Source organism: Aegilops tauschii, chromosome 7 (assembly GCF_002575655.3).
Source record: "Aegilops tauschii subsp. strangulata cultivar AL8/78 chromosome 7, Aet v6.0, whole genome shotgun sequence".
NCBI lineage: Eukaryota > Viridiplantae > Streptophyta > Magnoliopsida > Poales > Poaceae > Aegilops > Aegilops tauschii.
In genome coordinates, this window is record NC_053041.3 from 228,546,039 (window position 1) to 228,571,270 (window position 25,232).

The following is a 25,232-nucleotide window of genomic DNA, read 5'->3' on the forward strand; positions in this document are numbered from 1 at the left end:
GTTATCCCGCTTAGTACAAGTGAAGGCTAGAAAAAGTCTGGGGAGCGACCAACTAGAGAGCGACAACAGTCATAAACATGCATTAAGATTAACCAACATTGAGTGCTAGCATGAGTAGGATATAAATCACCATGAACATGAATATCGTGGAGGCTATGTTGATTTTGTTTCAACTACATGCGTGAATATGTGCCAAGTCAAGCCACTTGAATCATTCAAAGGAGGATACCATCCTATCATACTACATCACAACCATTTAAAAGCATGTTGGCACGCAAGGTAAACCATTATAAACTCCTAGCTAATTGAACATGGCATGAGTAACTATAATCTCCAATTGTCATTGCAAATATATTTTATTCATAATAGGTTGAATCAAGAATGATGAACTAATCATATTTACAAAAACAAGATAGGTCGAGTTCATACCAGCTTTTCCTCATCTCAATCATTTCACCAAATATCATCATTATTGCCTTTCACTTGCACGACCGAATGGTGTGGATAATAATAATAGTGCACGTGCATTGGACTAAGCTGGAATCTGCAAACATTTATTCAAAGGTAGACAAGGTAATATGGGCTCTTTGTTAAATCAACAATAATGCATATGAGAGCCACTCAACATTTTCATCGTGGTCTTCTCCTCTCGACCCAAAGAAAAGAAAAGAAAAGAAAAGAATTTCAAAGAAACACATTCAAATGTTTTTGGATTTTTTTTTCTGAAGAAGGTAAAACAAGAACGAGAAAAACTATTTACACGGGAAAGCTCCCAACAAGCAAAAGAAGAACGAGATTTTTTTTGGGTTTTGTTTAATACTATTACTAAGCATGGAAAGAAATAAGCTACAACTAATTTTTTGTTTTTTCTTAAGGGATATCAAACACACAAGAAGAAAGCGAGAAAAATAAATAAACTACCATGGATAATACAATGAAAAAGAATGAACACCGACAACTGGAATGAGTGCGTGAACATGAATGTAATGTCGGTGAGAAATACGTACTCCCCCAAGCTTAGGCTTTTGGCCTAAGTTGGTCTAAGCCCATGGATCAAAGTATCCTTCCCTGGTGTACCGAGGAGGATCCTGGGGGTTCCACTGGTTCGCTAGCTCGTGTGGCTCCCACTGATAAATAGACTGTTGATATGGATCAGGTGATGGTTCTGGCTCAGGAACCGAGGATCGCATCCCCTCCTAGTATGCATGAATGTCCGCGGGCAAAACGAAGTACCTGCCTGAATGAATATCGAACAAAGTAGGTGCAGGCAAGGTAATAATCTGAAAAGTCTCCTCGCTAAATACCAGCTTACAAATGAGTCTCTTTTCCTTATGATAGCGAATAAAATTATGTGCTACCATGCTTTCATAATCTATGTATATAGTGGGTAGTAGCTTCTCCTCTTTTTCATCGTGCCTAATGGGTATCTCGAAGTGTCTACCAAGACGGGAGGCGAAGATACCTCCAAAAATAGGACCCTTTGTACGGTTTAAACTCAACCGTCTAGCAACCATAACGCCCAAACTGAAAGTTCTATCACGAAGTAAAGCATGGCGCGGAAAGGCAAGGTCACGGGTGCTAAGGCTTCCACTGTCCCCACGACCAATTAAACATCTCCCAGCAGATAATGAGTAGTAGCGCAGAACATGAAAATATAGACTAGACACTCTCGCTTTGGACACATCTCCCTTCCCCTACGGTAACTTCATCAATAAAATCTTCCACATCTCTAGGACGTGGCTCGTCGACGCTACCCTCATAAGGTAATTTACAAACCTCACAGAAGTCATAAAGTGTCATCTCTTCATACTCATCATATAAGTGAAACTCTACCATGGGTGGTGATCTCCTAGCATGAAAGTGAAAATTTTGCACGAAAGTATTAGTGAGTAGGAGGTACTTGTCACACTTATCATGGAGAAAGTCGGTGATGCGTGCATTCTCAGCCAAATAATGGAAATCTTCATAAATTTTGGCCGCCTCCAAGAATGCATCACATGGCCATTCACACGGCTAAATCTCCGCGGCGCGAGGAAGATTGTCCTTGGGGTTTTTCCTTCTCTTCATTTTCTTTTTCCTTCGAACCCCGGCTCGAGGAGCCTCTCAACAATCTCCTCATCATTTTCTTTCTCTGTTTTTTTTGAAATTTTTTGTAACTCGAAATAAAAGTGAACCAAACTCAACAAGATTGATAGCAACTACTCCTACAAGTATCTAGAGGCTATATCATGCATCAAAACTACTTTGGGCCACATAAATTTGACTAGCAAGCTCAAGAACAAGGTCACCACATCAACAAAATTTTGCAATAAATAACGCACTAGAAAAAAACTAATTGGACCATTGGAGGAGTCACATACCGAAGAACAATCCCCCAAAGCAGTTTTGCGAATGGAGCTTTGAGCAAGGAGATCGAAAATGGCAGCAAATGAGCAAGAAGATGGGTTTGACCAACGGGGTGATTTTTTCTAGAGGAAGACGAAGTGGATGGGTGCTGGAATAAGTGGAGGGGACCCACGTGGGACCCACAAGACACGGGGGTGCGCCCTCCACCCTTGTGGACACTGGTGCATCCCCTGGTGTGTTCTCAGTGCCAGAAATTCTCAAATATTCTATAAAAAATCATACTAAATTTTCAGGGCAATTGGAGAACTTTTATTTTCGGGACATTTTTTATTTCAGGGATAATTCAGAAAACAGACAGAAACTACAATTCTTGCTTTATTTAGTCTAAATAACAAAAAGTAAAAGGTAGGAACAGAAAGTTGTGCCTTCTAAATTCATCCATCTCGTGCTCATCAAAAGGAATCCATTAACAAGGTTGATCAAGTCTTATTACCAAACTTCTTCCGAATGACATGAAACTGGAGAATGTTCGAATAACACTAGGTTACCTCAACGGGGATATGCATGTATCCAACAATAAGAATATCATATTTCTTTTTGACAGTAGGAAGAGGAAATTCAAAACCTCTAATAGTAATAGTTGAAATTTTTCCAATAGAATTGATACTATGAACTTGAGGTTGTTTCTTCGAGAAGTGTACCGTGTGCTCATTACCTGTCACAACCCTAGTCAGTGCTTGCATTAGAGTGATGTATCATGTTTAAAATTTCCAAAAGCTTGAAATGGGGATGAACCAAACCCCCAGCACCACTTAAAGCAACTAGGGTTACTAAAATATTTTCCCAATGAACCTGAAATGCCCTTCAAAAATGTTCATCACTTTTGTCCTGGTCTAGACCCTCTGCCAAAATTTGTTCACATTTTTCTAGGACACCTAATGTCACTGGATTAAATCATTAGCTATTTGCATTTGGACATTTGAATGCTATAAAATATTTTAAATGTCCAAATAATTCTGAACTTAAGTGAGGGCTGTTGGAAATATTCCAAACAGAGCCCACAATTATTTTTAGGATTTTTGAGAGTGCTCTGGCATTTTAAATAAACCCAAAAACATTTGCAGAAAATAGAAAACTGAAATAAATAGAAAAGAGAGAGAGAGAGAGAGAAAAGGCCATAGGCCACTTACCTCCACTGGGCCGGCCCACCTGGCCCGTGCCAGCCACCACCCACCTGCTAGTAGGCAGAGGAGGGACACCGCGACGCCGCCGAGCTCGCCACGCCACCACCCTGCCTGCCCTTGGCCGCGCCAGCGCAGTGCCTCGAAGGGCCTCCTCGGCGCCGCCCCGAGCCCCTGGACACCTCACTCTCCCCCTTCTCTCCCCCTCGCCTCTCCTCGCCATGGCCGACGGTGCCGCGCTCGTGCCGTCGTGAAACTCGCAGCCACCGTCGCCCTCTCGTCGCCCCACCGCGTCCCCGACCTCCGCCGTCGTCCACTCCATCGAGCAGACCGAGCCCCGAGCGCTCGCTCGCCCTGGAGTCGCTGCACCGTCCTCGTCTTCACCGGCCGTCGCTGAAGATCCAGCTCGCTGCCCTGCTCAGCTCCGACCGCCCCCGACCTGGTCGTCTGCTCCGCTGAGATCGCCGTGAGCCCTGCTCCGTCCTCCCCCTCTCTGTTCTCGCTCTCGTGCACCAATCGACCACGCGAAGCTTCCCCGCACGCGTCACCGCCTAAGCTCGTCACCGACGTGGCTCCGGCCACGCAATGGCCTCACCACCGTGTCCAACGCACTCACCGCACCGCGTAGGCCTTGTAGGAGCTAGCCCTGCGCCCCTGCGATCACCGTAGCATCGAGTTCGAGCTCGCCCAAACTCCGCCAGCCGCCAACTCGTCGCCGGTGTCGTTTCCATCGACCCCGAGCTCAACCACCACCACCCCTCGACGCGGCTTCTCCCAGCTGCTCGTAGGTGGTCTCCATCGTCCATTTGGTCGCCAGAGTGTGAAACCCGCACCCTCTGCCGCATTCGGTCATCGCCGGCGGCTAAACACCGGTGATTTGACCCAGTTAACCGGGATTTGACCCCCCCTGGGTCACTGACATGTGGGCCCCGCCCTGGTCAAACCTAGGTTAGCAATTAAACTAACCTTAATTAGTTAGTTAACTAACTATGACACTGACCAATGGGTCGCACTGGTCAGGTTGACCTGGACCGCATAGTTGACCTGCTGATGCAGTAATGCGTTTTCTGGATTTATTCTTATTCAGGAAATTCCAGAAAATAGGGCTAACTTCTAAAAATCATAAAAATTAATCTGTAATTCCAAATTCAAAGATTTATATATGAAAAATGATCAGAAAAATCCAATCTATCCATGTGTACTGGTTTCATGCATGTTAAAGCAACTTAACCCTGTTGTTTATATCAAAACATGATAAAGCACTATTTACATTCATAAGATGAGTTTGGGGTTGAACCTTTGGTTCAAAATGGCTCAAACCCATCTGGTTGTAGTTGCATTAGCCCAACATAGTCATTTTGCCTTGTCATGTGCATGCATCATATTGTTGCATATCGCCATGTATTGGTTGTGTTACCGGTGTAATCTCCGTGGTAGGTTCTGCTCCCGAGGATATTCACGAGTATCCAGTTAAAGGGCAGTACCCTTCGACCACTCTGTCAGGCAAGCAAAACCCCCTTGTTCATTCCGATACAATCCCACTCTCTCGCTCCTGCTCTCTTTTGCTGCATTAGGGCAACAACGATTCAACTGTTACATGCTACGGTAGTTGAACCCCTTTCCTCTGCATGACCTGTCATTGCCATAGTAAATAGATGAAACCCACTAGCATGAGTAGGAGTTGTTTGAGCCCTGGTGTGCCTACTCATTCATGCTTGTTTGTCATGCCTGCTACTGCTTAGAGTTGAGTCAGGTCTGATTCACCAGGGATGAATTGGAATGGTGTTGAACATGTCCTACTGTGTGTGAGCTAAGGGTGTGAATACGATTTGGTAAAGGTAGCGGTGAGAGGCCATGTAGGAGTACATGGTGGGTTGTCTCATTGAAGCCGTCCTCAGGAACTGAGTTCTGTGTTTGTGATCCATGAACATCTACTACAACTCATTGGGATCCTTAATTGACCCTCTCGACTTATTAGCCGCCCTTGTCCTCTGTCCAGGAGTTGCAAGTAGTTTCTAGTGTTTGTAGTTGCTGGAGGCCGTGCGCAGTGCTGACCTGAGGGGTGGGATGTGATGCGGTAGGCACGTGGCCGGGTATGCCGGGCGCCCGTTTGGTGTCGCGGAACCCTGTACACATCATTCGGGGCCGTATGTGGAAACCTTGGCCGGACTCCCAGCGGATGGAACCTGAATAGGCAATAAACCTAGAGTAGGGACTTGTGAGGTTAGTCAGGTCATTGCCGACACCCTCGCCAGGCTTCCGCTTGAAGGTTGCCGAGATACATGACGTGTACATGGCGATAAGTGGCGAGAGCGTGTGTGAAGAAGTACGCCCCTGCAGGGTTAACATCATCTATTCGAATAGCCGCGTCCGCGGTAAAGGACTTCTGGGTTGCCTTTACAGTTCATAGATAACTTGAAGTGGATACTCTAAAACTCGCAAGATAAGTGTGAGTGCTATGGATGGCCTTCTCGTAGGGAGACGGGAGCGGATCCATAGTGGTGTATTGGTTGGTGAATATGTGGACTCGTGTGCGCCACCCCAAAAGAGTTACTTGCAGTCGTAGTATAGGATAGCCACTGAGTCAAAGTTGGCTTGGTAGTTAAACTCCACCACCCCCTTTGTTGATACTGATGCATATGTAGATAGTTCTGATGTAAGTCTTGCGGTACATTTGTACTCACGTTTTCTTAATTTATGTTTTTGCAGAGAGACTTCAGTCTCGCTAGTAGTTTCGCGTGGACTTCGACGTTTAGCTTGTTACCTCAGTTATGATCTTGTGCCCTCGGCAGGGTCTTGTAGTTAGTTAGGCTTCTCAGCCTTTTTCATTTGTAGTTGTCTGTACTCAGACAAGATAAGCTTTCGCATGTGCTATTGCTTGTATGACTTGAATGCTGGGTCATGAGACCCATGTTTGTAATATCTGACTCTTCGGAGTCTATGAATAAATACTTTGAGTCGTAGAGTTTTGTTGTGATGCCATGTTGTATTTACACATATCGAGCATATTGTGTGTATGATTGAAATGCTTGGTATGTGTGGGATCCGACAACCTAGTTGTCTATCCTTGGTAGCCTCTCTTATCGGGAAATGTAGTCTAGTGCTTCCACTGAGCCATGGTAGTCTGCTACAGCCCGGTTTACCAGAGTCCTGTTAGCCCGTTGCTACTGCTTCGGAACACTTAGGCTGGCCGGCATGTGTCCTTCTTCGATCCTGTGTCTGTCCCTTCGGGGAAATGTCACGCGATGTCTTTCAGAGTCATGTTAGCCTGCTATAGCCCGGATTCCCGGAGTCCTGCTAGCCTAGTTGCTACAGCCCGAATTCACTCGCTGATGACCGACACGTTCGTTGCTGGGTCATGTATGCCTGTCCCTGTAAGTTAGTACCACTTTAGGTTCACGACTAGTCATGTCGGCCCGGGTTCTCTGTCATATGGATGCTAGCAACACTATCATATACGTGAGCCAAAAGGCGCAAACGGTCCTGGGCCAGGTAAGGTGGCACCCGTGGGGATACCGTGCGTGAGGCCGCAAAGTGATATGATGTGTTACATGCTAGATCAATGTGGCTTAGGATCGGGGTCCTGACATTACCATTAACATGAAAAGTGACATTGCCTTTGTTGCAATCAATAACAGCCCCTGCAGTATTCAAAAAGGGTCTACCAAGGATAATCGACATACTGTCATCCTCGGGAATATCAAGAATAACAAAGTCCGTTAAGATAGTAACGTATAGAATCACAACAGGCACATCCTCACAAATACCGATGGGTATAGCAGTTGATTTATCAGCCATTTGCAAAGAAATTTTAGTAGGTGTCAACTTATTCAATACTAGTCTACGATATAAAGAGAAAGGCATAACACTAACACCGGCTCCGAGATCACATAAAGCAGTTTTAACATAGTCTCTTTTAATGGAGCATGGTATAGTTGGTACTCCTGGATCTCCAAGTTTCTTTGGTATTCCACCCTTAAAAGTATAATTAGCACGCATGGTGGAAATTTAAGCTTCCGGTATCTTTCTTTTATTAGTAATAATATCTTTCATATACTTAGCATAAGGAGGCATTTTAAGCATATCAGTCAAACGCGTACGCAAGAAGATAGGTCTAATCATTTCAGCAAAGCGCTCAAAATCCTCATCATCCTTTTTCTTGGATGGCTTAGGAGGAAAGGGCATGGGTTCTGAACCCATGGTTCTCTTTCTTTACCATGCTTCCTAGCAACGAAGTCTCTCTTATCATAACATTGATTCTTTGATTGTGGGTTATCAAGATCAACAGCAGGTTCTACCTCAACATCATTATCATTACTAGGTTGACCATCAACATGAACATCATTATTAACATTATCACTAGGTTCATGTTCATCACCAGATTGTGTCTCAGCATCAGAAATAGAAATATCAGGTGTGTCTATAACAGGTTCACTAGAAGCATGCAAAGTCCTATCAGTTTTCTTCTTCATTTTATTACTAGGAATAGGTGCATCAGTATTAATTCTGTGAGAATCTTGCTCAAATCTCTTAGGATGGCCCTCGGGATACAAAGGTTTCTGGGTCATTTTACCACCTCTAGTCATAACCCTAACAGCATTATCATTCTTCTTACTATTCAACTAATTAAGAAAATCATCTTGTGCCTTAAGTACTTGTTCTACTTGAGTTGTAACCATGGAAGCATGTTTACTAATAAGCTTAATATCATTAACGGTTCTACTCATATAATAACCCAAGTGGTCAAGCATGTAAGCATTACGTTTCAATTGTCTACTAACATAAGCATTGAAGTTTTCTTGTTTAACAGTAAAATTATCAAACTCATCCAAGCATTGACTAGAAGACTTATTATGAGGAATATCACCTTCATCAAATATGTGGAGAGAGTTTACCTCTACTGCCTGTGTCGGGTTATCAAGACCATGTATTTCTTCAATAGGCGGTAAATTCTTAACATCTCCAGCTTTAATACCTTTTTTCATAGATTTCTTTGCCTCTTGCATATCTTCAGGACTGAGAAATGGAATACCCCTTTTCTTCGAAGCTGGCTTAGGAGTTGGTTTAGGAAGTGTCCAATCATTATCATTACTCAATATATAATTCAATAGCAATTCAGCTTGCTCAATAGTTCTTTCCCTGAAAACACAACCAGCACAACTATCTAGGTGGTCGCTGGAAGCATCGGTAGTCCATTATAAAAGATATCAAGTATTTCATTTTTCTTCAAAGGATGATCAGGCAATGCATTAAGTAACTGGAGAAGCCTCCCCCAATCTTGTGGGAGAATCTCTTCTTCAAATTGCACAAAGTTAAATATTTCCTTTAAAGTAGCTTGTTTCTTATGAGCAGGGAAATATTTTTCAGAGAAGTAGTTAATCATATTCTGGGGACTACGCACACAACCAAGAGCAAGAGAATTAAACCATAATTAGCATCACCCTTTAACAAGAATGGAAACAACTTAAGAATATAGAAATAGCAAATTTTTTCCTCATGAGCAAATAGGGTGGCTACACTGGTGCAGAGACCTGCTATACAAACGGTTGTTAACCCCTTTCCGCGACGGCGTTTGGAACCTTCGCCAAGTGAGTGTGGGCGATAAGGGGGTCCTTCCCACACGACCCAGAAACCGTCGGGGATAGGCCCTCTTGGCACACAGGCTGGGGCAAAATGAGCTCGTGTGCGATCTGGCGAGGCATCGAAACCCAATCGTTTCCGTTTGTATGTACATCCCACAAGGTGAATCCCAAAAGAACTTTTCCGTTCGTATGTATTTCACACATGGTTTTTTCTGTGGAAACGTTTGTGCAAGGTGGCCTAACGCAAATAGTTCTCTGCCGGAAGCCGTGTGTGATTGTTAGTTGATCGAACACGCCTACTTTCTAGAAACCGTGTGGGTTGTTTGAGTTCATCGCCCACGGTGTTGTCTGAGTAACCGTCTGCAATAGAAAACCCCAATAAGCAGGGTAATTAGTTTATTATTGATAATCAATGTACTAATCAAATTGATATTTCTTATAAAACACACCAGATATTTCATATCCGTATATCGGCAACCAGGATTTGATAATCAAATTACATCAGATAGCTTCGACACTCAGTTATGCCATTACACAACAGCACCAAGTTTCACATGCAACATCGAAAACCTTTGGAAAGTAGCATCATATATGGTAAATAGACAGATGAATCTCATCTGGGAAACTACAGAAGCGGAAGGCAAATATTGAGCCTTCAGTGATGTTGAATGTCCTTGCAACTTTAGGCCGGTGGCTATGGATAATTGCCCGCCCAACCTTCGTCCTCTTCAAGAAGACTTCAATATTGTACCGTGGGTCTTGAATGAATACCTTCCTCACCTCTTGACCATGCAGGTGGTTTGAGAGGTAATCATCGGTGAACTACTTTGCAAAGTACTGAAAACAAAGATATGCATAAATCGCTGTTATAAATTTTGAAATGATGCAAGGGGTAAAAAAGGTAAGAGTTAGTACCATCCTATAGTTGACTGATGTCTTCTTCATTGTGCAAACAAAGATCTTGCTGTTATTCGTCGCAAGTTTCTTCATCCTAACAATCTTTCTGAGTTTCTTGACTTGACTGATATTCATGGACATCTCATTTCCACATATGCAAAATGGGTCGAACAGTGGGTCTAAGCCTCTGACAGCAGGACCTACATGTGCATGACCAAATTGTAAGAAACCTAAATATTAGAATGATTCCTGCAACTGCACAATAATGTGCTATTAGCGAAAGGGCCATGCATGAGCAAACCTCAATGGTAAACCGCAGTGTCTCCCATTGTTTCCCTGCAACACACATAAGGAAGATCTTGATCAGGTTAACTGAGAGTTGTTATACTATCAGTAGAATATGTATTGAGTACAGCCAAATTTGATTTATTTCACGTGCATAACAATACAAAATTGTACCCACAGCAAATGAAAATCAAATTGTAGAATTGAACCAAACAGTTAAATTGACAGCAGACCAAATGAACCAAAACAGTTAACTGAGCACGACATTGCAGAATAGAAACATGTACTAGAAGATATAAGACAGTTAACAAAACAAAGAATGCTTGAGAACAGTACTACGAAATGTAGCAATTGTTGGACCAAACTTTTAACTGAACATTATATTTTAGAGGACCAAACTGTTAACTGAACATTACATTTCAGAGGACCAAATTGTTAACTGAACATCAGATTGCATATTAACATTACAGAGGACAAATCACTAGAAGGCACTGGCGGTGGCCTCGAGAAAATAGCACGAACTGTATTTTAAAGTAGACAACCGCGTGGCGGTGTCGACGGTGGCCTCGAAGATGAGGTGCTCCTCCAAGATATGGCGGTCGGCACGCATGGCAGCCATAGCGACCTCGTGCGCGCGTGCGACCACGATTTGCTTCTCCGCTGCCATATGCTATTGAGCTCCAAGTTATACTGCTTGCAAAATGGCTGTGGGTGGCGCTTAATTGGAGTAGGGGGACAGTGATTTCGGCGGAAGGTGTCGTGCCATCAGTCAGGGCATGTGGGATGGGGAAGGAGGAGGATGGTGTGGGTGGGGTGTGGATTACCTGACCATATCGACGAGGTCGCGCAGCAAGAAGAAGGTTCGGCGACGAGGAGGCCGCGCAGCAAGAAGAAGGGTCGTTGGCGAGGAGGCGGCGCTGCAAGAAGAAGGGTCATCGGCGAGGAGGCGGCATTGCAAGAAGAAGGGTAGCCGGCGAGGAGGCGGCGCTGCAAGAAGAAGGGTCGCCGGCGAGGAGGCTGAGCTGCCAGTAAGCAGCAGTGAAGGTGTGAACTTGGAAAGCAAGGAGGAACAGTGGAAATGTGGCTTTTGGTGGGAGGGAGGGGATGGCGAGATAGATATTTCCGCGGTGGCAAAAAAAATTATCTCGGTGCCGTGAGAAACTGGCGCGCAAGTGTGGTTCAAGCGGGGGCGGTGGACTGTAGATGACGAAGCTTCCTGCGTAAGCCAGAGAAGACGGTGCGCCAAGATATTTTATATCACATCCCACACGATTCTTTCTAGTAAACTGTTTGTGCTTTACCTGATTTTTTCATTATGTTTTGAAAGACAAAATGGTGTTACAGAGGGAAAGGATGGTGTTTGAATTGCTAGAACATTTATGTACAGTGAACATGCAACTACATGAGTGTCGTGTTTAAATTTGGAATTATTCTGGGTTCGTTTGGCATTTTTATGCATTAATTGAGTTTCTAGGCATTTAATGTGCATAATTCAAATTTGAACTACAAGCACATGCTCCAGTGCACCAAAGTTTGTTGAAAAATCACATTTGTGTCTTTGGGTGAATTTATAGGTCCCATGCAAGAAATGGGAATGAAATTGAAACATCTGGGCGTCGTGGCTCGGCCGGGAACATTGAGAAACTCGCCTGAAAATCATGAAACTTGGCATGGTGTCATTTCGTGGCACCAACATGCTGTGGTAAAAAATTGGCCACATTTGGACAAGTTTTTTGTATAAGCTTCTTGCAAACTGGAGCTTCTCTCGAGAAGACTCGTGGTTCCCGAGGGGGGACGTGTCACCTTTCCCTACCAAAAAAAGACACATCCGTGACATTTTGGGCCGAACAATTTTTTTTGTCATACTTATGACACTTCTATGACAATAATTATGACAAAACACGGTATCATCATAGATGTGGTGGGGTCCTACTTCTATGACAAAAAATCATGATAGAAAATGGGCTTTTCGTCCTGGGCGGGCCGGAGACGCAGCTGCATGACATTCTTTGGGCCGTCCATGATGGAAAAAACCGTGGTAGAAGCGAGGGTGAGGAAAATATCGGGGTGTTCCCGGTTACGATGGGTGGTTGGGGCCGAGCGATGCGCGTTTCTCTCGTACACGCACGCGCGTGGGTGCGAGGCGTTGGGCTCTAACTGAACCCGAGCGAGGCATTGGGCTCTAACTGAACCCGAGCGATTGCACTGCAGGCTACGCGTTACTGAACCCGAGCGATCGATCGATGGCTGTTAACTGAACCCGATCGAGCGATTCCTTCGCTACTGCTCCTAACTGAAGCCGATCGATGCTGCCTCTGGATGAACAGTGAGTGTTTCTGGGGGGGGTTTGGATGAACAGTTCCCGGTGGGGGTGGATGAACAGGACCCCATGGTGTTGCCTCTGGATGAACAGGACCCCGATCGATCGAGCCAGTTGGGGCTGGATGAATAGGACCTCGTGGAGGCCAGGATGACCAGGACCACCCCGTGGAGGGCTGGATGAACAGTAGACGGTGGAGGGCTGGATGAACAGTAGCCCGTGGAGGGGTGGTTGAACAGGAGCCCGTGGAGAGGGCTGATTGAACAGTAGTCGGTGGAGTAGCGCGCGGTGGAGGCTGGATGAACAGGAGCCCGTGGATGAACAGTCGCAGGTGGAGGCTGGAGGAGGTCGACGGTGGATGAACAATAGCCCATGGAGGCTGGAGGGGGTCGACGGTGGAGATGAACAGTATCCCGTGCAGTCCCGTTTTGCAGTACGCCACACCCCTCCCGATGAACAGGAACCACGTTTCGACCGTAGCGCTCCAACACAAGTCCATTTCCTCCGTTTTGCGGTACGCCACACCCCTGCCGATCAACAGGACACCCGTTTCGACCGTAGGAGGTCCGTTTCCTCCGTTTTGCAATACGCCAGACCCCTCCCGACAAACAGGATCCCGTTTCGAACATGGCCGGTCGAACACAAGGCCGTTTCCTCTGTTCTGCGGTACGGCAGGCCTTGTTTCCATCGGCTGTTCCGTCCAAGCCCTCCCGATGAACACGACGACGCATTCCGTTCCGACCCAGCCGGTTGGCTCCCCATGAACACGACGATGACGTTGTTTCTCTGTTCCGACCCAGCCATGTACACGAGCCCTGGCCGTACATAGGCGCGAGTAGGTGTTCGAGACCCCGCCCGTATGTACGTACGTGGCCGTATTTACTTTCTTGCACCCTGGCCGCTGTACGTACGTGTACATGCTATGTGCGCACCTCTACTACGACACGTGTGCGCCTCTACATCGACCAGTATGTACGTACACGTTCGCGACCAGAATGACAACGCTACATACGCTTCGACCACGTGGGTCCCGACTGTCAGGCACTTCCTTGCCTGCGAAGATGTAGCTGGTGGGTCCCAGCAGTCAGGGGGGCAAATCATTTTTTTTGTTCGGACGCACTTCCTTGCGTGCGAAGATGTAGCTGGTGGGTCCCAGCAGTCAGGGGGAAATGTTTTTTTCATGAAATTCGCTGGCCCGTCCGGTGCGTCCCCGCTGTCAGGTGGAGGAATAATTATTTTCCGCGTAATAAGGAGGCACTTCCTTGCGGCTGCCGTGGACCCAGCTATCAGCCTCTCCACGTATAGTACTCTTCCGATGGAAGTCATTCCTTGACCATGTTGACCACGCCGCGCTGAGAGCACCAGGGCGGTGGACGACGGCGAGGCCTAGGAAGGGGACGACGCGGAGCCAGGGAAGACGCGGCAGTGGATGCCCATGCGGAGAGGAGTACGAGGGTTCACTGGTTCGCTGCGGTGTGAGGCTGCCGTCGCTGCAGAATAACATAGAGGGATGGCCTGGCCAGCGGTGGGAGTAGTAGGGGTGGTGAGGCCTTCGCCGCATCGCAGCCGGCCACGGGAGGCAGGAGCACGAGGCACGACCGGCGCTGGTTTGGGCGGCTGGAGCAAGAAGACCACAGGTTAAAGAAGCACTATGGCCGTTGGATGGACATCGTACGGTCACTGAAGCTAGAATCATGCATATTGACTAAGTTGACAAAGCCCTCGGTCCCCGTCAACTTAGTAGGCCCACAAGTCAGCCTGCCACTATACTGGGTCCCAGCTAGCAGGGGGAGTATTCATTTTTTTGTGCGTAATAAGGAGGCACTTCCTTGCGTGCGAAGATATAGCTGGTGGGTCCAAGCTGTCAGCGGCGGTAACATTTTTTTCGCGAAATACAGAGGCCCTTTCGGTGGGTCCTAGATGTCAGGTGGAGGAATCATTATTTTGCGCGTAATGAGGAGGCATTTCCTTGCGTGCGGCCGTGGACCCAGCTGTCAGCCTCTCCACGTACGGTCCACTTCAGATGCATGTCGGTCGTTGACCACGTTGACCAGGCCGCGCCGAGAGCACCAGGGCGGTGGACGACGGCGAGGCCTAGGAAGGGAATGACACAGAGGTAGGGAAGACTCGGCAGTTGTTTCCCACACGGAGGGGAGTACGACTGTACGAGGGTTTACTAGTTCGTCTACCGTCGCCGGAGAATAACAGCAGGTGTGGGTGAGTAGAGGGATGGCTAGGCCAGCGATGGGAGTACGGTGGGGCGGTGAGGCCTGCGCGGCAGCACAGCCGGCCGCGGGGAGGAGAGAGCAGGCAGTCCCGCCGGCGCTTGTTTGAGCGGCTGGAGCAGGAAGAGCAGATATTGAAGAAGCACGACGGCCGTTGGATGGACATCCAACAGTCACTGCTTGTGCGTCAACCTTTTTTCAGGAAAGCCTCAAATCTGTGGAAAACATCATACAGCCCATCTGCCATTATTTCTAATAATTTACAGCCCATTTGCTAATTCTTAAGGTTTTTTTTGTAGCCCATATTCTTTTTGTTAGCATTACAGCCCATATTGTGGCCACAGTTAAAAATTATACGAAATTTTACATATTTCGGTGCGGTCCGAACTGTTTTTAATCCCGAAATTTCGAGTCACATTCAAACTGATTTTAAAAATAAATGTATATCAATATAAAACCCAACAAATTGTCCACGCATAAAAATCAATGCAATTTAAAATCTCAAAATGAAAAAAGAAATTTGAAACTAATTGCCGGTTTGATGTGTTTTAAAAATGTACAACCTATTTCTCATTACTGATAGGCCATTTTCTCGGCCAGCCGAATGAAGCTCTCCGCGTCTTGAAAGATTTGCAGCCCAACATGCCTGACAAAGTGACTTACTTGGTAAATCACAATAAAACTGGGTTGTGGCCGTGGACCCAGCTGCGGCCATGGACCCAGCTGTCAGCCTCTCCACGTACAGTACTCTTCCGATAGAAGTCGGTCGTTGACCACATTGACTACGCCGCGCCGAGAGCACCAAGGCGGTGGACGACGGAGAGGCCTAGGAAGGGGACAACGCGGAGCCGGGGAAGACGCGGCAGTGGATGCCCACGCGAAGAGGAGTACGAGGGTTCACTGGTTCGGCTGCGGTGTGAGGCTGTTGTCGCCGCAGAATAACAGGGGGTGTGGGTGAGTAGAGGGATGGCGTGGCGAGCGGTGGGAGTAGTAGGGGGCGGTGAGGCCTCCGCGGCATCACAGCCGGCCACGGGAGGCAGGAGCACGCGGCACGACCGGCGCTGGTTTGAGCGGCTGGAGCAAGAAGACCAGAGGTTGAAGAAGCACTACTGTCGTTGGATGAACATCGTACGGTAACTGGAGCTAGATCGTTCTTATTGACTAAGTTGACAAAGTCCTCCATCCCTGTCAACTTGGTAGGCCCACAAGTCAGCCTCCAACGATGCTGGGTTCCAGCTGGCAGGGGAAGTATTCATTTTTTTGTGCGTAATAAGGAGGCACTTCCTTGCGTGCGAAGATAGCTGGTGGGTCCGACCTGTCAGCGGGGGGCACGTTTTTTTGGCGAAATACAGAGGCCCTTCCATTGGGTCCCAGATGTCAGGTGGAGGAATCAAAGACTTGAGAAGGCGTACAGAACAAGCTAGTGTACCAGTAAAGAGACGTTGCTGAGTTTTAGAAAAAAGAGAGACGTGCTCCTGTAGCTGGTTCGAATCCAAACCTAGACTATGGCTATATATGGTGCTATGCTACTCTGCAAGTAATGAAACTGACATATCTAACGTTCGCTTCTCCTCTTCTCCACTTACTCTGCCTAGCATCAGAAGCTCTGGCCGCAGCAACCATGTCCGCTGGCTGCTCGTCCACCTGTTCTTCAGCAGGCAACAACCAAATATGCGCCAAGTCACCACCCATACCATCGCCTGTGGGTCTCATCACACCCCCGCCGGCACGCGCACCGCAGCCGGTTGCTCATCGCAACCCGTTGCCGTTGGTGTGGTGCAACTGCTGCAAATCACGCAGAGTCAGCCGTCGCGTCTCAACCACAATCCTCAACCCTGGCCGAGTCTTCTACAAATGCCCGAATCATGGGGTAATAATATGTTTAAGTGTTGTTCTGCTGCTTTTAGTTGCTTATTTTTTTTAATACTTTGGTTGATGATCTTACAATTTGATTCATGCAGAAAAGGGAAGATTCGTGTGATTTGTATTTCTGGGAAGTTGCTGATGTGGGGGAGTGCAACTACGCTGATTATTTGGTTAGCCTAGGAATCCCAATACCAGCAGGTTGGGGTGTTGGACAAGTAACTGAAGGAACGGCAGAAGAGGAAGATGTAGAGCCAAAGGTTAAAGATGCAGTTCCTCTGATCATGGCCAAGCAACAGCCGCTGAACGGCCCTGACAGCAATGAGGAGATGAAAGAGCTTGTGAAGATAATGGGCAAAATCGATGTGCTCTGTAGGATGATTGTCTCTTTATTTGCAGTGTGTGTAGCACTCGTGATGTATTCAGTGGCTATGACATGAGCACTTTGCTGAAACTAGTAATTAATGAAACCTGTGTAGAAGGCTGGGCGTAGTGTTGTGAACATCTAATGATTTCTATTAACGAAATCAGGGGGTATCCCCTTTTGCTCATAAATAAATAAATAGCAGAGGCCCTTTTGGTAATAAATAAATAAATTAGCAGAGGACCTGTCGGGTCAGCATTGTTCTCATTCGAAGACGTCGAGCAAATTGCAGTCCAACAACAAACTATGTCATCAAATTCAAGTTTCACAGCCAAATATGAGTACAACTAAACAACAATGTCATTATGTTTTAGTCGTCATACAATCACCAAACACAAATCAGCATACATAACAAGTGATGTTCTCATAGGAAAATACTAAACAACATGTTCATCAGGTTTCAGTTGTCATAGCAAACACAATTTCACATAGTAGATAAAAACATCTTTTGACAGGAAAATACGACAAAAGCAATGTAATCATCATCCACAGCAGCAGCGTCAACATCTTCGCCATGTGTATCAGTCTGAATCGTAATGCCCCATGGTGTCATCTTCTTCTTCTTCATGAACGTCCTCGAACGTTGGCTTCTTCTTGATCAACTCTTGTATGTCCACAGCACGACAGACAATCTTTTCTCCGGCGTCATTGACGTGATGGTTCTCAAAAATATTAGGAACATCTGTGTTATCTTGTACATCAGGAGCAGTGGAAGCATCATCTTGTTGTGCAACTTCATTAAACGAATTCCTCTTCTCAAACCATTGCACTACTCTCCAGTCATCGCTATGTGCAAATGTGTCTTCCAAGAAAGATATCTGTGTTGCTTGATTTGCCAAAATAAAAGCCTCGTTGGTCTGGTACGCCGCCTTGACATTGATGGATTTGAAATAATCATCTGCTCTGGGTTTTGCGATCCTGGAAAACGGGTTATACCAACGACAGCACAACAGAACCACACACCGATGATCCTCGAAACTGGAGATATACTGCAATTGAACAATGTCTGTTATGTTAGCATACATTTCAGTTGTCTCTTTGTCATACGTATCCGTGCTCATGATGGCACTATTTTGTGTCTTCCTGCCTTCATCTCGTGCAAGGGTGTTGTAGCGCACATCTCCAATAATGCAAGATTCATAATGTCTTACCCGAGTATCAGGACCCATTGCTAGTGAGTAAAGGGCATCATCAACCGCCTGCCATCCTCCCGCATCTTCTTAACCTATGGTTAGAAAATAGACAAGTTGATCATCTTATGTACTCAATATATTAAAAAAACTGACAGTGCAATTCAAAAGCTTACATGGCTCTTGAACCATTTCGCAAATCCTGCCATAACCAGTTTGTCAATGTTTCTTGGATTTTGCGGCAGTAACTCCTTTTTGTAGATGCTGCACAACATAGTGATCGCGTCAAACATCTAAATATATAAGAATGTGCTGCAAGTTTAGTAGATTACGATGTATAAGTTGCAGTACTTAGCACTTACTTGATATAAGGTAGTATCTCAGGACAGTTATTCAACACATACCAAACCATTTTGTCCAAATCTTTAGGTTTGTCCTCTTGTCGACTCTTCCCTGTAACTCGAACAGAATAATCAAAAACATTGAGCCCGGGATTGTCTTCATCCACGTCTTTGCTAAGCTGATCAGCTGTTTCAATGTATTTTGAGCAGAATGTCAACGCTTCTGTAGCAATGTAGGCCTCTGCAATGGAACCCTCGGATCTAGCTCTGTTCCTAACATAGCCCTTGAAAGTGCCTAGCCGCCTTTCAATAGGGTACATCCAGCCATACAGTACTGAACCTCTAAGTAGTGCCTCATCAGGTAGATGAACAGCCAAATGCACCATCACATCAAAGAAGGCTGGAGGATATATCTTCTCCAGGTCGCATAGGATAGTTGGTATCTTGTCTCTAAGACGCTCCAAAGCATCTATCCTGATATTTCTACTGCAGAGTTCCCTGAAGAATTGTCCCAACTCTGCAACTGCTCTGTATAAGTCAGGGCGGCCCAATCCTCTAAGGATAACAGGTAAAACCCTTTGAAGTAGGACGTGGTAGTCATGAGTTTTCAACCCTTGTACCTTGTCTCCATATGCACTGACCTCCTTTCAGGGTTGGAAGCAAATCCATGCGGGAATCTCACACATGACAGGACCTTGCAGAATTCTTTTCTTTTTACCTTGTCCAAGACGTACACAGCTGGTGCCATATCCCGTGGTTTACCTTCATCTTGCACCTGCAAATCCTTTCTGATACCCAGGTGTGTCAAATCAATCCTAGATTTTAAGGTTTCTTTCGTCTTGCCTTCAATATTAAGAAGTGTGCCGATAATGCTGCCACATATTTTTTCTCGATGTGCATCACATCAAGATTATGCCGCAGATCCAAATCTTTCCAATACTCCAAGTCCCACAAAGTGGACCTGCGGGTAAACAATAATCTCTCTTCTGCCCTGCCACGCTTCCTATTCCCGCTACCATTATCAGGATGGTTTCCTGGTGTAATATGCCTGACCTTCCCTAATTCCACTTGCAACTCATCGGCGGTGAGCCTCTTTGGCGCATCACGGTTTTCATGCTTTGCATTGAACACATGTCTTCGGTATTTTCTAGGATGCGACTTGTCCTTGGCAAGGAAACGGCGGTGTCCAATGTAACAGATCTTGTCGGATGTGGGGTTCCGGCAAACCCTTAAGGTTCAAACACTGGGGTGCGCGCGAAGTCTTTCCCTCCTACCGATCTACGCCCTAGCTCGCTAAGATCTCACGGACGAACTCGACGAACTCGCAACACAGAAAGACGCGGGGCTTATACTGGTTCGGGCCACCGTTGTGGTGTAATACCCTACTCCAGTGTGGTGGTGGTGGATTGCCTCTTGGGCTGATGAAGAACAGTACAAGGGAAAGAACAGCCTCCTGAGGTTGAGGTGTTCTTGTGCTAGTGTTGGCTTTTGATCTGTTCGAGTTCTCCCTACTACTGTGGTGGCTAGACCTATTTATAGAGGCCCTGGTCCTCTTCCCAAATAATGAGCGGGAAGGGAGCCAACAACGGCGGGCAAGTTTGTAGGGGGACAGCTAGTACAAGCTATCCTGACAAAAGTGGTCTTCGCCTGCGAAAAGCTCTGGTGGTGACGCCATCTTGGGCTCCACGATGACCTTCGTCTTGCCGTCCTCCTGGTCTTGGTCTCGTTGCACCAATATAGCAACCTTTGCCTGATGCCTCGGTACTCCTCGCCTGCGCTGGCCTCCTTAGCACCAAAGAGGAAACAAGGACGCTGCGCGCGCTGGCGCTCGCCTGGCGCCGGTCGTCATGGCTCACGTCACGAGGGCCTCGTGAGGTTTGCCCTGCCTTGATATCTCCGCTCCTCGTGAGCCTGCCTGGCTTGGCCGCTGTTGAGGAGGTCTTGCGTCATCCGCCTCGCGAGGCTAGGCCCCTCGCGAGGGTCATGAATGCCTTGTCGATGAAGATGGGCCGTACGGCCTGCTAGCTCAGCCACGCCATGGGCCGCAGGCAGGCAAGTCTGGGGACCCCCGTCCCCAGAACACCGACAGATCTTGCTAAGTATTGCGTATGACAGCGGATTCCTGTCACAGCGAACACATGCATTGTAACCATGTGTCGTTCGCCCTGATATAGTGCCCAAAGCCGGGTAATCATGGATGCACCAAATTATAACAGCGCGCAGAAAGAAATCAGCTGGTGGGCTGCTATATAGGTCTCGAGTGAGAACACCCCTCCATAGCTGTTGAAGTTCCTCCACAAGAGGCTCCTTGAACAAATCAAAATCCTTTCCAGGACTTTTTGGACCTGGGATGAGCAAGGCCATCTTGTAGTTTGATTCTTTGGTGCAGACATTTGGAGGCATGTTGTAAGGGATAACAAGCACTGGCCACATGCAATATGTGGCGCTCTGGTGGCCAAATGGGTTAAATCCATCTGAAGCTAAGCCAAGTCTAATGTTTCTCGGGTCAGCAGCAAACTTTTCGTGCTTTTGATTGAAGCTTTTCCACTCACTACCATGTGATGGATGGCTCATCACATTCCGATCTCTGAAATTCTGGTTCCTAGAATGCCACAGTACATCCTCTCTTATTTCAGCATCATGAAACAACCTCTGCAATCTTGGTGTAATTAGAAAATGTCTCAGAACATTATGAGGAATCCTCTTCACAGCATCGCCATCTTTCCATCTTGATGATTTGCATTTCGGGCATTCACTTAAGTTGGCATAATCCTTCCGGAACAGAACACAATTATTCTTACAAACATGGATCATATCATATCCAATTCCAACTGCACGAAGGAAATTCTTCATTTTACTGTAGGTGTGTGGCAGCTTAGGCGCATCTGGGAAAGCTTTGCGGAAAGCAACCAACATCGCATCGAATGATTCGTTGGTCATCCGCTCAGATGTCTTCACCTGAAGAATGGTGACCATAGCTGAGAATACTGACAGCTTATTTCCTAGGGTGACAGCCTCGTTGCATTGTTCCAACATGTGGGCCCACCGTTTTCTTCTGCAGGTGAAAGTTCACGGAACGCACGAGAATTTGGTAGCATTGTTTCAATATTGGTCAAACTCACTGGCTCCGCCACCACCACCTCCTCCTCCTCCTCTTCCACCTGAGCATCAGGAAGATCAAGATGGTGATCTGCTGCTTCCACGTAGTCAATAACATTGACGTTCACAGCTTCACCATGATGAACCCACCTAGTATAGGTGACCGACATCCCATACAAGTGTAGATGATTTTGCACAGTTGACTGGGGTCTTGTAACTGAATTCATACAACTGCTACACGGGCAGATCACATCTGATTTGGGACCACCGTACTCAGCTCTGATAAAGTTCATGAAGTTTTCAACCCCCTCGACATATGCAGCGGAGAATCTTCGAGCAGAAGTTATCCAAGTCATGTCCATCTGTTAGACATACAAATTAGTTCTTCTACTAGATATTACAGGAAAAACATATATGCTTTTTTATGAAGTCCAGAAGAAAATACCTAGGTCGATGTCTAAAGCTATGGCAAGGTATTTGGACGAGCAGATCTAAGTAACGAAATATATGTAAAGCTAATTCAGCAAACAGATTTGAGTGCTAAATTATGGCAGGCTGTTTCAGTAGTCAATGAGGCCGAGCACACAGCCATCAAACTATTGAAGGGCATCGCAGCAACAAAGATCAAGTATAAAACGGTGTAGAGCTATTTCACCTAACAGATTGGCTACTAGACCATGGCAATCTACGTCACAATAAATATATGGCAGGATATTTTAGCAACTAATCGACCTTGGCATGCCATCTCAGCTAAGCAGATTGAGTGCAGAACAGGGCAAGGAAGCTTCTTAAGAAGAGCATATTGACTTTAAACTACTTCGGCAAATAGTGAGATTAACAGCGTCTATCAGCTAACATTTAGCGCTACACCCACATGCACGGGGCCTCAGTCTAGAATGCGTGTACCGTGGGAGAAGCTGACCGCCGTGCGTCTCCACACGAATGTCGCCAGCGGTGGCGGCGCTGACCGCCGTGTGCCTCCACAAGAACGCCGCCAGCAGTGGCGGCACGGCTAGAGGACGGCAGTCTACGAGAGCGTACTGTGGGAGCGAGAGGATCGCCGTGCGTCCCCTCGACGAACCGCGGGGCCGACGTATCGGCGTGGCGGGGAGGGCGGCTTTGGCGGAGCGAATGGAGTGGAGGGGGCAGGGGAGAGGGGGTTTGGGGAATATCGGGGAATATTATTGGCTAGTTGGCCGAAGGGCGGTTGAATCTAGGATTTTGGGGAAATTTTTGGGTGGGGGGAGGATTTTCGCGCGGTGGGCGGGGGGAGTTTGGCGCATGGTCGGTTTCTCCAAGTGCAGTCCCACGTGTCAGTGAAGAGGCAAGCCGAAGCGCATTCCGTTTGCGTGAGCCGTGTGCAGGACCGAACGTGTGTGGGGTGCAATGCGACCGCGACAGGGGTGCTGTGAGTGTACCGCCTTTTTTCCTTTTAAACTAGGTGCTTCGCCCCCTAAAAAAAACTTGTTGCTTCGCGCGATCCATCGATACTACTACTAGTAATCCGGTAATCCCGACTAAAACGGCGCGACCGGGTCTTTTCCCGCGCGATATGCTGGGAGGTTGGCTTAGTTGGGTTTTTTAGGACGAGTAATGCTACACCTACGTAGTCCCAGTTACGTAATTAACATAATGTGAAACGTGTGAGCTATTGATTGTAGATTGGGGGGAGGGAGGGGCCCACCACCATGAAAATCAGGGGAGGAGAGAGAGAGGCAATTTACATTAACCCTTTCGTAGGTTCCCGTAGATGTAGAAAAATGTGAAATGCGTGAATGTGCATTGCAGATAAGGCCTTCCCTCGTTCATCCTTTTCTCCCACCAGATCTTGATCTTCCGTGCAACTCACGGGCATCTTGCTAGTACTCCTACAATATACTATATTATTGTGAAAGTTCATATACACCGGCCGAGATTAATGCAAACACGGCAGATTTTCATTACATTTCGAACTTTTATAGGGCAGAAAAATAAAAGAAACCCGACCCTAAACCTATTCTATAGTGGCGACCGATGTCCTCCATCTGCGTTCTGCATGTATGGGGGCGGGGTTCAAGACCCGTGAAGTGAAGGTGCGGTCTCCGGCGAGGGAAAGTAGAACACGGGAGACGGACCAGCCAGTTGGCACACCATGCCCTGCCGCCTCCCATGCCCTACTCATCCTCGGAGGAGTCCCCGACCTCGGCGGTGCCGGACGTTGGACGGCGGCAAGTAGGATGCGTGGCTGACGGTACTCCCATTGTTGGCCGCCAGCGTGGCCACCACTTGTGCGGCGACTTGAGCGAGGGCGGCGACCTCGAGCTCCATCCCCGAAGACAAGCTCTCCCGCAGAGCGTTCGCGCTTGCGGTCATGGCGGATGTGGTGCCAGGTAGGAGGATGATGCGCTATGGTGTGGAGGTTAGTTGGGCGTTGCCGCTTTAAGTAGTGCATTCCGGTGAGGCCAAGCGTCCTGGTGCGTCATTAAGTTGCCGGAATTGGTTCCTCGGGCACCGAGCCTCTTAACGATGGCATACGGACGGACGACATGAATGCGGGCAGCTGGCGCCGGCTGGGAACGCACCGCGCGACGGTGTGAGGGACGAGGGTTTTTGGTGTGCCAGGGTAGTCAGTTGCGGTCGTGGCAACGTTGGAGATGCCCTTTGCTCACATGTGGTCGACGCCTGTCATTGAAAAAGCAAGACGGCCCGGCATGGTCTCAGGTCCTGAGGATGCAGTTGGCCGCGCTACACCACTCCGCGGACGCGTCCCGGCGCCCCGTGCATCCTCGACGAGCCGGGTGTTGGGGTGTGTTTGGATTGTGGCCAAAGTGCACCTTACCAAAATTTTGGTCATGACCCAAATATTGGTCTTTGTTTGGATGGTTGCCATTTTTTGAGGTTTTGGTCATGACCCAAAAATGGATGGTTGCCATTTTTTGGCATGCCAATGAACTCTAGCCAACTCTAGTTCATTTTTCTTGCCGATGTCGGCCAAATCATGGGCAACCAAAACCTCAATCAAAATTTTGGCTACCCAATGCTTTGATGGGGCAACCTTGGGCACAAACCAAACATACTAGCTATTGGTTGTGCCACAACACTAACGCCACCCTCGGCACACTGAAACCGACCGTGTCTAGCGACGATGAGCGTGTCGCTCACCGCGGTCGCCATGTCCAGAGGCGGTGCTGGAGCTGCGCCACATTGGTTGCCCCCACGACCCACATGAACGGTTGCCGATGGAGAGGAGGTCGTGGGCCAGCTCCTCCATTGGACTAGTTTGCGCTACGTCATCCCGACAGGTGTGCCCCACATGTCGGTTTCCCTGTTTTCCCGGCCATATTCGAGCGTCAGTGCTCCGCGTTGCGCATTAGGCCTTTCACTATGTAGGCCAAGCGAGACAACTTATTGTTTATTTGAGCCGGTCAAGTATAATCATGTGGCGTTTGCTTATTTCTCATTCATCTCCAACCCTCTTCTCCATCGATCATGTCGCCCTCCGGTCGAGTCCATCCTCCCGCATGCCTCATTTGAACATTCTGCCGAGTATCATTCACATG